General features: G+C 27.5%; 1 long non-coding RNA gene across 1 annotated transcript in view; it reads left to right on the forward strand.

The window, feature by feature from the left end:
* LOC129969098 (uncharacterized) overlaps positions 1–7229 on the forward strand; it is a 42675-nt gene extending 35446 nt beyond the window's left edge. The window contains exons 2-3 of the long non-coding RNA XR_008784461.1: positions 3911–4107; positions 6430–7229. This is a non-coding gene — a long non-coding RNA (uncharacterized LOC129969098). The remainder of the gene's footprint in view (positions 1–3910; positions 4108–6429) is intronic.
* The last annotated feature ends 10914 nt before the right edge of the window (positions 7230–18143 follow it).

Here is an 18143-nt window from a genome sequence, read left to right on the forward strand (position 1 = left end):
TGGGGGGAAAACGAACTCTTGTACAATACTCTATTTAGCATAGAATGCCGTATTTTGTTTAAAAAAATATGTAAATAAAACTATGATTTTTTTTTATTTGCCATTGTGTATATATTTGTTAGTTTGATTAATAATTTTATTGATTCTTTACAAATTGATGAATCTTCATAAAAAATATTATTTATTTTGATTGGTAAATAAGAAAGATATAATTTAATTTCTAAAACTGTAACCATTTGAAACTTTAACTTTTTACATTAGCATTACATATTTTTACTTTAACCATTTGAGATTTAGCAAAAGAGAAGGGGGGAGGGAAATTCATGTTTACTCATGTACATGAAGCAAACATGTTAAGTTTCATTAAAATTTGAGATTAAGGAATTCAAATCATGTTTATTGTTATTATTTTAATATTTAATGACCTCTTAAGTAATAACTTTCTAAAAATGGCAAAAAAAAAAAAAAAAAAAGCAGATAATTTTTTTTAAAAAAAGGAAATCTGTATAAAATTTTAAACAATGAGTGAAATCAGCTATTAAATAAATTGCTTCATCTGTAAGAAGATCATTTATTAAAAATTTGATAAGGTCTCTGTTATATGAAATATACTGTCTTTTGTGCTGTTTAAAGTTTTCAAATGTGTTAATTCATGAGTGTTTAGGATTTCTTAGCTTGTTATATTCATTATCCTAGCATATGTTCATGAAAATGTGCTTTTCTAGCACATTAAGGATATTTGAGATACTCTGTCCAGGAAAGGGAAATTGGTTTTTCTTCCATCCTATTTACTATACCTGATTCTTTCACTGTTATATTTACTTTCACTTATTTTACTTTGAATTTTGCTTCAGTAGTATTCTATAATCTGAATAATTATTCTTATATGATTGCAGTTAGCTTTTCTTAAAATTGTTTTTTTTTTCCCCTTCTCATTTTTACCAAGTAGTGACATCTTTTTCATATCTGAATAAATAATGCATTACACATTTTTATTAGACTATTTTTGTAAGGAAAATTCATTACTTTAAAGTGCATTATTAATACATGTTTCAGACAATTTATGTGTGGCCGTATTGTTAAAATTTGAAATATGAGCATTGCAGGGTATCTTATATTTTCATAATGTGAAATCAATTTGTTACCGTAGAGATATCATAAGTAATACTTAAAATGTATAGATCACATCTTAAAAATCAGTTTTATTGGAGTAGAAAAATCTTTTGAAATAAAAAAAAGTGCTTGCTTGAAAGAGCTGAACTAATTTTTAAACGAGTATTCCTAATTTTTTAAAATATAATAGTTAAAGATTATGTAGATAGTAAAAGTGGATTGACCAAAATTTGCCAATCAGATTTGCAAATAGGCAACAGTCAAATCAAACACCACTTCAAAGTCATATTTTACTTTTTTGTAATATTTTGGATTTTGGTTGGATTTCCCTGGATGTCGATTAATAATTTTTTGTTTGCTGGTATGGAAAATAGAATGCAGAAAAGGCTTATGAATAATCCTGCAACAATATGTCAACTATTTTACAGTCCTATAATGTAACTTTTATACTTTGATTCTGAAATTATACAAAACATAATTATATAGATCTACACAAAATATATGAGGCAACATTAATGGTAAATATATATATAAAAAAGAAAGAATGAAATATTATATATTGAGAAAAGAAAAAAACAACAAAAAAAAAAAAAAACAAGAATTAGTTCTTTTTTGTAACAGAAAAATTTAAAATTGCATTTTGAATTCTGTCTGAACATATTTTTTTAAAATATCCCATATTATCTAATTGATTTTTCTTTGAATTTTAAGCCCTAATATAACAACAATAAATAAAGATACATTTTTAGAAAATGTATCTTTAATACAAATATTAATATATAATGTATTTTTGATGTATAGTTGATATTATTGATTTGTATAACTTAATACATATATTTAAAATTAAAAATTTTTTAACCAAATTTTGTTGCATTCAATCTAAGTGTAATATCAATAAGATGAGGGCAAGGAAAAGGGCAATTCCAAAGACCCAAATGTCTAGGTAAGTGTGGGAGTGTAATAAATAAAAATTTTCACCCTGTCATCATTTTTCCTGAATAAACTTGTATACATTCATTTATTTATGTTCTGGAATATTATTGGTTATTTTAGTGTGTTAGATACTTTAGTTTTTTTTTTTTTTATTTGAAATGCTTTAAGTTTTAGAATCTTTAACTTTCTATTGTAATTCAAAGTGTGATTTTGTATAAGAGATTAAAATAAATTCATAAAGAATTAATTAAGCATGAATAATAATTTGATATAATTACATGCTATATATAAAAAAAATTAAATTTTGATAAGTTTCTTAATTATTTGCACTGATCAACATTAAAGTAACAAAACTTTTCACAAGCAAAAATCCATGATAGAACTGTCAATAGATTAGCAATTCAGAATTCAAGGTACACTAGTGTAATATTTATTTATTCTCTATGTCACTGTAAGTCACCAGAATTGACCAAAGCATCTATAGCAGAAACTCCAAATTATGCTCATATGACATCACTAGATAGCTTGCAATCATAGAAAGTTGGCAAGCTATCAGTACTTACTTAAAAAAGGGTAGCCATTGATCACTTTTTTCCTTATCTTGTATGTATTTAATGTAAAATTGATTATACATGCAACTTATGTAACACTCAATTCTACAAAAAACAATATTCAAATGCCCATGTCCATAAGCAATATGCTAAAGAACGATCTAAAAACTTTTTGTGTATATATTATGAGAAGAAATTTTCTTTAAAAAATACACTGTCCAAACACTTAGTTACTAGTTATAATATTCTTAATAAAAGTAACTTGCCAGTTTCCAAAGATAGAATGGATAAAAAGATGAAATTTTCCAAAGATGGAATGAAGGTTAATACTATATGCTGATTCAGTATTTTAAAGAGTATCTTAATGCAGTCAAAATCAATTAAACTGTCTTAAATAGTCAAATAAATTAGTTTTTTTAGTTAAGTAAACTGTCTTAGATAGTTGTTTTTCAAAGCAAACTTAAATAATGAATGGCTGTGTTCATAAGCCTCTTATTTTTATAAAATAATGATTTTAGCATGTACTCTTGATTCATTTTAAATTTGATACATTACAAAAATAATTGCAATTATTTTATTTCTGCTGGTAATAAATTCTATCGTAAACCTTTGAGAGATGTTTAAATGCTTTTTATGACATTATTATTCAGTATATCAGTGTATTTGACTGGTGAATAATAAGAATGAATAGAGATGTTTGGCAATTTAAGAGGTAATAAATTTCTGTTATAAGGAAAATGTATCGCATATTTGTTCAGTTTTACTCTATAGTTTTATGGTTAAGTAATCTTTAAGTTTTGTCATATTGAAGATGATAAAATTCGACACTTCAGCTTTTATCCTTTGACTCTATTATAAATAGCAAGACTGAAACTTTCAAAACAGCCACCAGCTTCCAAATAAAATCTTAAATTTAATTACTTATATATCAGGTAGAGTATGCACATCTAACTTTCTATGCTTCTTTCCCAATATTTCCAGTTATTGTCTGAGAATTAATACTGCGAGAAAAGTAAAACATGCATGTATGTTATACTATTTGACACTTAATATCTTTTTAAAAAAATTAAAATGGAATGTGATATGTTGTAAATTTATTGAAACCGTCCATACTGGAAATAATGGCTACATTGTACAATTATCAGGTATATAGGAAATCATTGGACAAGTAAATATTTATTGTCTTTCCTTTCTGAGATAATTTTTGTGATATATTATCATAAATATTATGAAAATACTCTTTATTTTTAGTAAAAAGTTTATTGAAATATTTATTTATATTCATTTTTACTTTTTTTTCCTTTCTCTTTCAGGTACTTATGAATCTGCTGAAGAAATTTTGAAAGCCATTGAGATTGTATCCATTCATCAATCAGAAATATTGTTTGAAGAAATGGAAACAAATTCAAGATAATTGTTCTCTGGAACAACTGAGAATGGAAGTTAACTCACTATTATCTCAAGTTGATCTGAATTCATTATCAGTCAGCTATAATTCATTCTCATTCAGGTCTGTATATAAATATATATATGCAATAACTGCAAGTGTAGATAAAAATTTTCTCCATAATAATTTAGCTATGATATCTAGTGAAAACATTAGAAGAAATAATTTGTAGTATCCATTCAGAATCAGATTCATTTTTTAGCGATGCTTCAAGGGTCCCTTTTATCCAATACAAGTAATGAAAATGAGAACAATAGAAATTTGTGTTTTAATTCAGAGTTACACTGTCAAACAATTAAAGATAATGATTTAATGGGATATTTAAAACATAGCTTAAAAATAATATTAAAACATTTCTTTTTATTATTTAAATTGTTTTATTGCTTTTTATGATTTAGATGGTTTTATTGTTTTTTATGATTTAGATGATTTTATTGCTTTTTATGATTTAGATGATTTTATTGCTTTATATGGTTAAATATGTTAAATTTAAGCAATCCATATACTATTTAAACCAAACATTACAAACCTGATTCTGTGTGCTACTGTAAATTGATATTTTGATAAATTTTGTAACATTAAGTGTTTGTGAACTACAAATCTATAACCATTAAAAAGGCTACTCAACTAAAGCTTATGAGCTGTTATATTTTAATGAGAAAAGGGTGCATGTGTGTGTGGGAGGGAGGGTCTTTTACATTTCTGACAGCTTGGTATTATAAATATAAAAAATGAATTGCTTCAATAATATTACTGAAAATAAATAGGGAATTTTAAGTGAAAAAAGCAACAATTTGAATATCATCAGCAAATTTTATTATTTGATCTTAAAATAATTTAATAGAACTTCTAAATCTATTGATTAGTTAAGTTGTATGAAGTTGGTGAAATTAGATATAATAGACGTTAGTTGCATGGCAGTCAATGAAATATTTGTAATGGCTGAAAATGATTAGATATGCCAGGCAAATAATTAAATTTTACTATTGATGATTTGCTGTTTTGCTGATACGGTTATTGATCATTATAAATGTTGCTGTACAATGTTATTTCTATACTAGTGGGATTATCACCCAATGCATGAAACTGTGCTAAATTGAATAATCTTATAACCTGGTAATTTTTCCCCCCATTATATATTGTTACTATGCTTGTCTTAAATTGTTGCTGCTAAATTAATAAAAAGTGCAATCTTGGCTATGATCATCCATAATTTGGGAAATAAATGGCACTTACTTTGGCAAATTGGCACTTACTTTGGCTAAATGGCACTTACTTTGAAATAATCTGAAGCCTCTTATTGTTTTGTTTAATAAATGGATGATGTATAATTAGCTGAACATTTTATCAATTTTTGAAATAACAGGTTTCTGAAAACATTTTGTCATTGAAGAATATTCATGTTTAGTTATTATGTTTTTTGGAATATATTAATTGACATTTATTTATCTAAATTAATAACATTAATTATCTAACATTTTTTAGAAGGATTTTCCATCAAAGATACATTTACTGAACATTTTGGAATATAAGCTGATTGCATTTTTTAAAAAAAAAATATATAAAATATTATTTATTATATTTCATGTTTTTTACAAGACATTTGCTTAAGCACATATATATCTTTGACTAAAAGAAGTATGACTATATTTGTTGTTTTGTGTATGACCTTTTATATTTGTGATAGTCTTATTTTCTGCACCATTTTATTGTTTGTTTGAAAGTTGAACTGGTAGAGAAAATCATATACAGCAAATTTTAAACTACAACGGATTTCGTTTACAAAAAATTCCTATAGTATGGCTACTCAGTATTTCTATATAAATCCTCTTTTAGATGCAACAAATTAGCAATAATAAACCATCTTGAAAATATAATCTATTTTCACATATAAAAAAATCCTTCTTGGAATTCATTTTTTCTTAAATTTAAGACATACATGTAAAAATAAAAAGTGCTGTATTTGCCACTATTTAGTGATTGATATATTCCCAGCTATCAAAAATGTACCAATGTTTTTGTGAGACTAGCCAATTCCATAGTTTAGCTTAAAAATAGCTTCTGAAACTTCTTGGCTTATACACAGAAATATACAATATGTGAAAAAAAAATGCTAAAATATTTTATTTTAATAGGAAATTTAAAAAGTTCAAAGATCTTGTTTCTCAATTTGTATGTTTAATTGCAAAATCAAATGTATTTTAGAATAATCATATATTTCATTTCAGTAATAGGCTTTTATTTTAACTTGAATTGATATTCTTCCAGATAACAAATCTTGATGTTTAAGCTATGTTGATTTTTCTTTTTCTATACAATAATTTTAGTGATGGAGAAAATTATCATCCTAATATATTCTTTTTTTTTTTTTTTTTTTTTTTGCAGTTGATTAGCGTTTTACATCATACGAATTTACCATCACATGAATTTTCCATATGTTTAGTGCAGCATAGCCAAGTTCGTTTCTTATTTCATTAACCCCCAACTTCTAATCAAAACCAGGCAACAAATTTTGATGTTTGTTTATCTATAAACATTATCTTACTATTAAATATTTAAAATATTCTTTTGTGCCAAGTGCCTGCATCTTCCATTAAACACCACAACAAAAATTCATTCTATGATCAGTATGAAAGGCATTTGTTTGGATAAATGTTAATGACAGCTTAAAAAAAATTGCTATTTTATGTATTATTTCATCTTATATTGTTTTAGAATTGTATTATGTCATTCTTAAAACAATTTTCAAAAGGTCTTTGTTATTCATTCTAAAAATTATTAAGAAAAAGAAAATGTGCATAAAATTTTGCTTCAGAAATTGTCTATTTGTTTCTTTGAAAATAAAACATTTGAACTCATTTTAATTCAATTTGAACACGTGCAAAATTTTGAACTGTAATGTTGAAATAGAGAAAAGGTAAACATATATAGTTATTGCACAATACCATATTTCAAAAAATCTTTGTTTGTAAAATAGAGTGCCATGTTTGTCATTTGTTTATGCTCCACAGTACAAAATTCATTCTGAAGTAGGCTTTCCTAAAAAACTGGGTATTAAATTCACTAACTAAAATTACTAAACAACTTCATTAGTGTATATTGTTTCATTTGTGTGTTCAGTACAGTCATTAGGGAACTTAATATGTTTCTATGTTTATTTTTTATATAAAAAATCTCAAATAGTAAATTCCTAACAAACTTTTTTTTTTTTCAGATTTTTTTTTTTTAATTTTTTTTTATACAAATGAAAATTTTCTGCTCAATAATTCAGCTGCAACAACCAGAGTAAAGAACAGAAGAAATAATTTTTTGACAACCCAAACAAATTTATTTTTGAATAAAATTTTAAATCTACTTTTATTATCCAATTTAAAAGATTTACAAATATTAAACAAGATAACAATGAATGAACAAGAACATTTTATGTTGTATTTTTATATGTTTCATTGTGACATTTTTGTTGTAAGAATATTTTAAATTTATCTTTTAAAATTTAATGCATTTATATTTTATTTTTTACACACTGTTAATTAATTTTGTGTATTTATTTACGGGCAATGATGCTGTAGTGTAAACTATATTATTGACCTTAACCTTATTGGATGCAAGAACAATTTGTTTGTGTTACATTGGTTGGTAGAAATGTCATCTGGCATTTCTCCTGCTATCTCAGAATACATATAAAAAATTATTCCATTATGAACAATTTTTTTAAAATTTTTGATTATGTTGAATATTAATAAATATATTTTATTATATTACATCTTTCTTTAAAAATTCAACAATATCAAATGACGACTTTCTTATGATTTGAATACATAACTTTCTGATTCACTGAAAATTTGAGCTCTCTCAAGTAAAAGTTTCACTCATTTTGTGTGTAAAATATTGATGAAAAGTTATAATGAAATGTTTTACATAAATTAAGAAATATTTATTTTGTAATATTAAAAATTGATTTTTTTAACATGATTTATCATATCATATTTATAACTGTTAATACTAAGTTCGAATTGTAAAGTAAAAGTGCTGTCAATTGGAAGACATTGGTAGCATTTTTTTTTAATATTTTAAAGACATTAGGAAGTTAATCTGAATTATTTTTAGAAATTTTGTAAATGGCACAATTATATGATACCACTGTTAAATATAAATGCTATTAAATAAAAAATTAGAGAAGTGTAATTTTGCATATGAAATTGATTAATCCTGGATGCTGGTAATTTATAGTATACATTTAAGAAGGTAATTTGCTAATCTATATAATATTTACAGCTTTTTAATTACATTTCAATGTTACTGAAAATTTTCCCCAGAAAGCTGACAAAATGAATATTTTATTTTTTGATATTTTTGCATTTTTCTCCTTTTTCCCATTTTGTACCTTTATTTTAGACTTAAAATTGTTTATCATACTATATTTTTTTCCACTTGAATTCAATTTTAAACAGAAAGCATATACTTCTCTCTTAATTTGAAAGTTTTTTGCACTGTAATTTTATACAACTGTTTCAAACTGTTAGTTGTTTTAATTCATAATGAATTTTTTTAGTAAGTAGATCAGTAATTATTCACATGGAAGAGCATACTATATATTTAACATTATCATGTTTTGTTATATATTTAATCATTTTTAATATATATATGTAGAAATTAATATATATATATTTCTTTTTTGCTGTGAAAGATGATTGAAAATTTCTATAATAAGTATAATTATTTTTTGTAGGTAATTTTGAGCTTCATGTTTTAAAATCCCTCAATGAAATCGAACATCTAGTAGCTCAGAATTCACACAAGCTAAATTAATTTAACAAACAGCTGTTATTTCTTTCAGAACAAATGTCTGATTCAAAAGAGATTTTATCTCACAATGATACATTTAAAGAAGTATTTCCTTTTTGTTCAGTCAAAGATCTGCAGCAGTTTTTTTTTGTACTATATTAGATTAAATTTATTTTTAGTGTGTGGCTGATAGTGATAGGATTCTAATTTATTTTTGAAGATTCATCATATTTAAGATCGGAAGAACGTTTTTATTGAATATATATGTTGTGAACCATGGTCATGGTAAATTAAATCGTTAATTACTAGCTATCTTTGGTGACTAGCTGGTTTTAGGGGAATATCACTTATATTTAATTTAAATTAAATCTTTTATGCATAATTTAATATTCATGATTCCCCTAGTAAAGTATTTTTGAGCATGAAATTATGATAAACATTAAAGCCATGTTATTTCAAAGCTTTATGCTTGTTTTTGTTTTACTATGATGTTTTATTCAACATCACAGTGACTTCAAAAAGTTAAATGCTTGGGTAATCTATTCTAAACTGCATGTTTTCTTATATGGTAATGCAATTTTACTTTTTGATTTTCTGTGTAAACTGTGTATATGATTTACATAATCTTCCTTCCTCAGCTTTCAACAAGGAAGAAAATCTTCATTTAAATATTTCAGGAGACAATGAAACAGTTTGTTTGAATTTCAGTGTGACAGTAAAATCTGTTGCTGAAATTATAAAAAATGATTATCAAAATTCATGAAAAAAATTGCAGGGCAATTAAATAAGTATAATTAAAAAAACCATTAAACATTTTTAATTAGTTTAAAATTCAGTTTTGAATAGAGTCTCAGAGTTATGGGAAAAATGCTAAAATTTTGATTAATTTCCAATTTGTTAACATTCTGATGAAAATTTCAAAGAAATCTCTCCGAGTTACCTGGAGTCCCATCTTTTAAAATATATCTATTCTAAATTTGGTAGTTGTATGTTTAACAATATGCTTTTTAGAATGCCATCAGAGGCAACTTATATACACACATTCTTCTTTATTATTATTAGATATTAATAGAATGAATATCCTTTCTTACTTTTTTGAACTTTAATTAATTAATAATATTTTCAGACTTGTTTGTGTATATTAAAATAATATATGTTTCTATATGTATATTTTCTTTAGAACTAGGCACTTCCATATGAATTAAATCCTAAGATGATTTTATTTTTTATATCAAGATCATTTTCAGTATATAGTCGTTGCCATTTAAAAAAGTTTCTTTACAAAGAATAATAGTTTGTTAAATGCAGTTTTTTATATATTTTTTCAAAAACTTTAAGAATTCATTTTAGGAATGCTACTGACCTAGAAATAATGAAAACTGCACAAGACTGGTTTTGTCATTCTAAAGAAAAACTTGAAAGATTTTCAACGGCTCTTACTCAGAAGGAATTCTTTTAATTAATTGAAATATTAAAAAAAGAAATCAAATGAATATCCCAGTTTATATTCATTGTTACATTTGAGTTTTTATTTACTATTGTAATTATGTTAAAATAATAACAGTTTTTTTCAAAAATCTTCATTTTCTTTTGTTTGGCTTATGATTATGATTTTTTTTATTTAGTTAAGTTAAAAATATATAAAAATGCAATGCTTAATCTAATGGACTGTCCTCTTAAATTTTTACAAATGCCTTGTACAGTTGTGTCATTCAGTTGTTATAGGACATTCTGATATCCAAATTCTTTCAATCTGTTGTTCCTTTCTTTAAATCTTTTGTTTGGAATTGACAGCATTCACTTATTATCTGTTAAGCAACTGAAATTTCCATATGCATTATTGTGAATTGTTATATGTTTGCATTAAAAATGTGAGTTAATTTTTTTTAATGATCTTTCTTTTCTTTATGCCAAAAAAAAAATACAAATTAGGATTTTTAATGAAAAGAAATCTAATACCTGCCATTTATGACTTATGTGTATTTGCTATAGTTTTTTTCTGCATCATATTTTAGAGCTTATTAATTTTACTTTGTTTAACAAAATTCCATTTACAACTCAAACTGTTCTTAACAAAAAAAAAAAAAAAAAAAAAAAAAAAAAAATCAAAACTTCCTTTGTGTTGTTTGAATTATTAGTTTCTCCAGATTTTGATCTATGCCCAAGAAAAGAGCATTCAAAATTGTCTCATTCAACAATTATCTTAAAAACACATTCTTGATTTTGAAATAATTTAATAACCAGCAGCATTTAAAATGCAAAAAATTGCATATTATTAACAAGTTGGCTCCTTTATCATTTTGAAATAAAGACAATTTTTATGAAAGAAAAAAAAAAAGACATTATATTGAAAAATAATATCAGAAGAACCAAGAATTATTCTCAATGTGCTGTTTGAATTTTTTTTTTCTCATTTTTAATTCTATGAAATATTTGATTGTGATTTTCACTCAAATAGTAAATTTGCTGTTGGTTTGTTTGTCAGTGGACTTTATTTAGGTGATGGTAAAATTCATGACAAATGTAGTTACTAATGTCACTAGCTACATGTTATCTTGTTTTTATCTTCCTACAGGATGTGCAAACGATTCCAAAATTAAATTAACACTGTACATTCGATATGTATCTCTGCATGTGTACCTCCCCATATGCTCTGAATCCACTGAAGTTCAGTTTCTAATTATTGCATTGTATTCTTTAAATTGCAATTTGTACTTATCTAAGATAGAAAATTGATGAAGTTGGAGCTTTATGAATTGTAGTGACACAGTTCATAAAGCTCCAGTCAGGTACAGCGTCTCCTGTTTTAGTAGCGCCAACTAGGGCCAAGAGTACGTCTTAGCTATTCACGTATCACATTCGCTTGCACAGCCCCTTTTTACAGAGAGGGGGGGGGCACATTCACACATCTCACAGACAGAACAGATGAAGAACAACCATGCCCAAACCGGGACTCGAACCCAGGACGCCTAGATCACGGGGAAGACGCGCTACCCATATGATAGGACACCGGCCGATTTGTAGTTGACTCATTTAATTAACTAGTAAAGACACACACACACACACACACACACACACACACACACACACACACACACACACACACACACACACACACACACACACACACACACACACACACACACACACACACACACACACACACACACACACACACACACACACACACACACACATATTTATATATATTGATGTCAGGGATTGGATCTATATAATATTGCACATTTTGATTAGCCACAATCGATCATCCTCCGAAGGTATACATTTGATAGAGGGTAGGCATAAAAATTTTATTTTATATTTTCTAAAGTCAGCATTTCTGATGAATTTGTTATGGATACCCGTTTTTCGTTGTCGATTTTTTTTATGTCATTTGGTGTATTTTTACAAAAGCAGAAGCGACTTCTTTATTAATGGTCGCTGATATAGCTTCCCTTATTAGAAACAAAAATTGATGAGAAAAGTAAATGATTCATTTTTTATTTTGGGTTCTGTTAAGGAAAGCTGGAATATTTTGATTATTTCTATGTAATTGGATCATTTAACATATTAATGATGTGTCTCAAAGCTCTTATATTATATGTCCTAATGCGATAAGGCCACATAAATTACTATTCTTTTGTTTTGGGTGGAAGCAGCAATTGATTGGTGTAATGTGCATTTTTTTTTTCTTTTCACATGACTATACAGTTTTTCTTTTGGATTTATTTAGATGGTTCAATTGAAATTATTAAGACATACTCAATTTTATAATGAGTTATTGAAATTCTTTTATATTTGCAATAAATGATGCTTTATTTTTTAGAATATAATTATTTGGTGCTTGATAGCTGCCGAATTTTTAAAATAATTTTATAGAAAAAATTATAAATACTAATTGTACTATTAAAATGTATTTGTGAATTTTGATTATGTACCAGGATATATTACTGTTACATATCAGTAATATTCATACCTTGGGTACTTCTTTATAGTTTTAATCTATCTTTTGAATTTAAATTTATTCATGATTATTTTGAAATTAGAATTTTTTCCTTCAAAATGTCATTTCTAACTAAAAATAAGAAAACTGAATTCATTTCGCAGAGAATTTCGACGAAGCAGCCACTTTTATTCTTAGTCTTTTTAATGAATTTAATATCATACAGTAAAAATTATAATGAGGATTTGACAAAAGAATTGTTAGATGTTATCTTATTGAAAAAACAGAACAGGAACAAAAGAAATAAAAAATAAGTTCACTAGTATCAAAATGTGGGTATTTGAAAATCCTAATAAAATTAATACACATAAAAAAAAAAGAAAATATTGTTAATACTAGTTTTAACTGTTGGAGAAAAATAATATGATTTAAATAATTTGATGGAACAAACAATTAATTTTCATTACAACATCGAAAAGTATTTTTTAATTTAAAAAATAAAAATTATTTGAAAAGATAAAAAAGTTAATTAAAAAATTGTAACTAAAAAAAAATATTTTTTTGAATTTTAAAATGGTGTGTAAAACTAATATTTGCAAAATAATACTTCCGAAAGACGTTGTACGAATATGCTTTTCCGATTTCCTGCCATATTAATTCTATGGTAGGAAACAGAAATTTAGAGCGTTGAACTCGAGCGTTCACTAAAATTTTTTTTAATGGACGCTAAGATAATGACTTCTGACCTTGGTGAAAAAAGGAAAGATTTGGAAAATGCAAGAATTATGATCTTATCTTTATTCATCGGAAGAATTCCGTATGATGTCTCGTTCTATAGGAAAATTATAAATATCCGAGGTTCGAAAAGGTTAATCTCTCTTTGGAATTTTTCCATAGTGAAAACTGAGTTGTTTGACGTTGAGCCCTGGTAATGTTATTTGATTAGTGATAACAATCTGCTCTTGCCATGCAGTAGATCACTACTTGATTAACTTTACAAGTGTTTCTTTGCGTACATTTTAACTGAATTTTTTGTTATCTGTGCTTTGTGTTTTTTAAATATGTTAGAAACTGATGAAAATTATTTTCCATTATGTAAGTTGTTTGACCATATTCATCATACATTCAGGCCGGGATAGCCTTGTTGGTAAGGCGTTGGGTTTGCATCCCTTGAAATATGAATTCGATCCCCGCTGGCCGAAAACTCTCCGTGTATGTGGTGGCTCGTGCACATATAAATCTGTCATAGCCACAAAATCCTTCAACTACAGACAATACCACTGGGGGTACTGGATCAGAGGTGATCGTTCTCTGATGCAAGGCAAAATTACGATCTGTAGATGAATAAATGAAATGTATCAATGAAATCCGTCCCGTAAAAATTGCTGTGATGCGTGAGTAGCTAAGACGTATTCTTGGCCCCAGATGGCGCTACTGAAACAAGAGATGCTAAAATGCGGCTTAAAATCCCTGACTTCGTCAGCGGGCTTGTTTTGTTTCTTGTTCATGGTTCAGAGTAAAAATAATTTGGTGAAAGGTTCGCGAACCGTTTGTCACGCAAGTATGTACACGCATTTACGATGTCAAAATTTCCGTTAGATTCCTATAGAAATGTTACCTATTGCAATGATTACTATGATACGGCTTCAGGAAAATTTCTTTGCACCTTCGCCACTTATGGACCTAGAACGCAAACCCAATCCTGTGGCAGGCGTTAATGATTAACATGTGAAGATAGAAAAATAATTTAAAAATAGTTAATTATCGTTTCATCATAACAAAGAATTTTTGTTCCGAAAGATAAAAAAACTTTTATATCTCTGAATAATTGCAGCTACGAAAAGGTAGCTGAAATTATTCAGAGTTGAAGTTCGAATCTGATACCTTTAAACCCATGCATGTTAACCGCATGGAATAGACCTCATTACTTTTGCGATATCTTCACTCTTTTTATATTCCCGTGTACATTGTATAGAGAAATTATAGTTATCATAAAAAAAATTCAAACTTGAGATTTTGATGAATCTTTTCTTTTTAGATCTCCCCTTGTTCGAAAAACACATTTAAAGAAAATGTCCGTCCGTCTGTGACAACGATAACTCAAAAACGCTTTGATCTAGACGGATGAAATTCGGTATACGGTTTTTTATATCAAATTTGTAGATTTCTAGCAAATTTGGAGCAAAATCCGCTCAGAGGAAGTTTTCCTGTGCGGCCGTTCGAATATAATTTAACACGATAAATACAAAACAAAGAGAGCTAGATGGATCAAATACGACACAAAAAATTAACATCTATAGTCTAGACACCTATCAAATTTTGAGCTAATCCAATAAGGGATTGATCTTCTGTTGGTCTGTGCTTTTTGAAAAATGTAAATGCGATGATTTACGGATGCAGTGACTAAAATATATTAAATTTGATGTATAAGTTTGTGACTACAAGTGTAGTTTTGTGTCAAATTTTTGTTTCAGTCGATTTGGGAAAACGTGTCTAAAACACAAATTTGATTTTCGGATGCTATTAAGTGCATGTCAGAGATTAATCGCCAAATAACTCTCCGAAGACCACACGATAGATTCAGTAAAAATGCTGAATTCAGGCCATTAGTAATATTTCGTATTTATTGTACGCCATTGCCATGTAAGGCATTTCACTTTCAATATTGCGTTTTATTTTATAAGATATATATATATATTTTTCGGGGTCGCGGTGGCCTGGTGGTAAGGTCTCGGCTTCGGAACCGGAGGGTTTCAGGTTCGAGACCCGATTCCACCGAAGAACCGTCGCGTAAGGGGGTCTGTTGCACGTTAAATCTGTCATGACCAAACGTCCTTCCGCTGGTGTGGTGCGGTGTGGAGAGGGGGGTGCCAGCTCAGGTGTTGTCCTCGTCATCTGACCGTGGTTCAAAATTACGAGGTCCGTCCCAAAATAGCCCTAGTGTTGCTTCAAACGGGACGTTAATATAACTAAACTATAAGATATTTTTCAAATTTCAACTTTTTTAATTAATAATGCACAAACTATTCATTTAAATGCAACTTAAAAAAATAGATCCACCTGACGACTATCCATTTTGTTTCGATAGTACACTCGAAAGGAAATATCTGGTATTTCAAGAAGTTTAACAAATAGTCCCATGATGGGTGGATAGATACACAAACTACGTCATTCATCGGTGAAGAATCCAGTATTTCCTTAAATTAACGTGTCTTTGAATTAAAAAAAGTATATATTTCAAAAATTGCATGTATTTATTGTGCGCTGCAAAAAGTTAAATAAACCCGTGGATTGATAATCATTATTATATTCGCCCTGCAAAAAAGCGAGTTCGCAAATTGTACAGACTAAGTCTATGGCAAAGGATACCGACGTGCTCTGATTGGTTTAAGTTTTGGCATCTTTTTGACAAAACATTGCCAAAAAGATGCCATACCGAAATATATTTTTATAAAAATAAATAAAATATGTGAATTTACCTCCCCCCCTCCTTTTTTAACGGTTTACATGTAATATTAATCTAGAACACATATACAGCAGAAAAGATGAAATCCTGAAACCTAAATTCAGGAAATATAAAAATTACAATTTATTAAAAATATTTTTGTGTGTGTTTCTTCTTAATATAATTTTGATATAATTAAAAAAATTAGCTACGAAGTAACATATTCCGTTAAAGCTTACATATTTATACGTTTTGGGCATTAAGTAATTATCTCCTCATATGCAGTTGATGGGAAAGTAACAAACGTTCAGCAACAAGTTTCAATGACTGCATAAATTATCTAATAAAAGAACGAAAATCATATAAAAATAAGAATTATTTAATTGCTGCATCATATGTTGAGTAATTACTTTCATTTAGTTTTTATACTTCTGTGCATAAACAACATTAGTTACTTGTATTACTAGTATTATTAGTAATATTTATTATTATTAATTAGTATTAGTATGACTAGTAATATTTAGAGAAAACAATTATATTAATAAAAATTAGATCGTGTTGATATTCACTCGTATCTTCCATAAAACTAATGAAAGGTACAAGGTTCGAGCCAAATAAGCGAAAACTACACTATTATGAGTGCAAAACATTGCTAAAGAGATGCCAAGGCTTAAACCAATCAGAGCACGTCGCTATCCTTTGCCATCGACTTAGTCTGTACAATTTGCGAACTCGCTGCAAAAAAAACCTTTCCACTGATAAATCTACAAAAAATGAAATTTGCTATTGCAAATTTCAAGGTATCATGTGAGAGCATTATTATTTTCTTTTAAAGTCACGTGGACATAAATCTGACAGAAAAACAACGTCATGTTCTCACATGACTCATATTTCGCCATCACTATGATTAGAAAAGTGACGGTTTTTGACTATCTCAATATCAATCAAGTTCTAAGATTTTTTCTCTTGGTCAGAGTTTTTTTTCCTTTTTTTTTTCGTGACAATCCAGTTTAAATCGGCTTGAAACAATCAGATTACTCATATGGCGATATTTAGAAAAACGATGGGTTTTTTTCATCTCAGAATTGTTCGAACTCCAAAACTTTTTCTCGAGCCCAGAGTTTTTTTTTCTTTCCGAAAATACGTTTTAAATTGGTTTGGAATGATCACGTGACTATTGTATTGCACAACTGACAAGTTTTAGAAAATCGATGGTCCCCCCCCCATTTCAAAATCATTCAAAGTTCCAAAACTTTTTTTTACCAGCTAGAAAAGTTGAAAATGCTAATTTAAAGAAAATTATATACCTTTCGATACATACCTCGCTGTTTTGCGTTGATTCCCGTTTTCTTCGGGTGATACGACCCATACGCTTTATTTTCTGTTTATTCATTTTAAGGCTTCAAAAAGCCCCAAAATAAAACAACATCAAGCTCTCACATGATGAAAGAAGACCAAGGACATTTTACTATTTATTATTCATTTCGCATAGCAGAAAAAAAAAAAAAATCGTTACGAAATTTTTGTTATAAAAATTTCCAGAAAATCGAATTTAATAGAGTATTATAAAATTCATAAAAATGACAGAATTTGTGTATGCCAAATATGTAAAAATTAATTAAATTTTTTTTCTTCAAAAATGTGACTTTCTGAATCAATCTAATCCTGATAAGCAAGAAAAACCACACAGTTCTGTTTTTTGTGAAAGAAAATTTTCAAAGAAGCCCCATTTATCATTTCATTGCCTTATTTGTACAAAAGAACAACCTCATGCTTGTGAGGTTTTTAGCAAAGCAATCTTGAGAAATAACCTTTTGATTCGACACTACAGGAGGTATACAAAAGAGAAGCCATATTTGTGTGATATGCGTAATAAAGATTTCTCTTCTAAAGAAAGTCTAAGTAGGCGCAATCAAATACACGATA

This window comes from Argiope bruennichi, chromosome 5 (assembly GCF_947563725.1).
Source record: "Argiope bruennichi chromosome 5, qqArgBrue1.1, whole genome shotgun sequence".
NCBI lineage: Eukaryota > Metazoa > Arthropoda > Arachnida > Araneae > Araneidae > Argiope > Argiope bruennichi.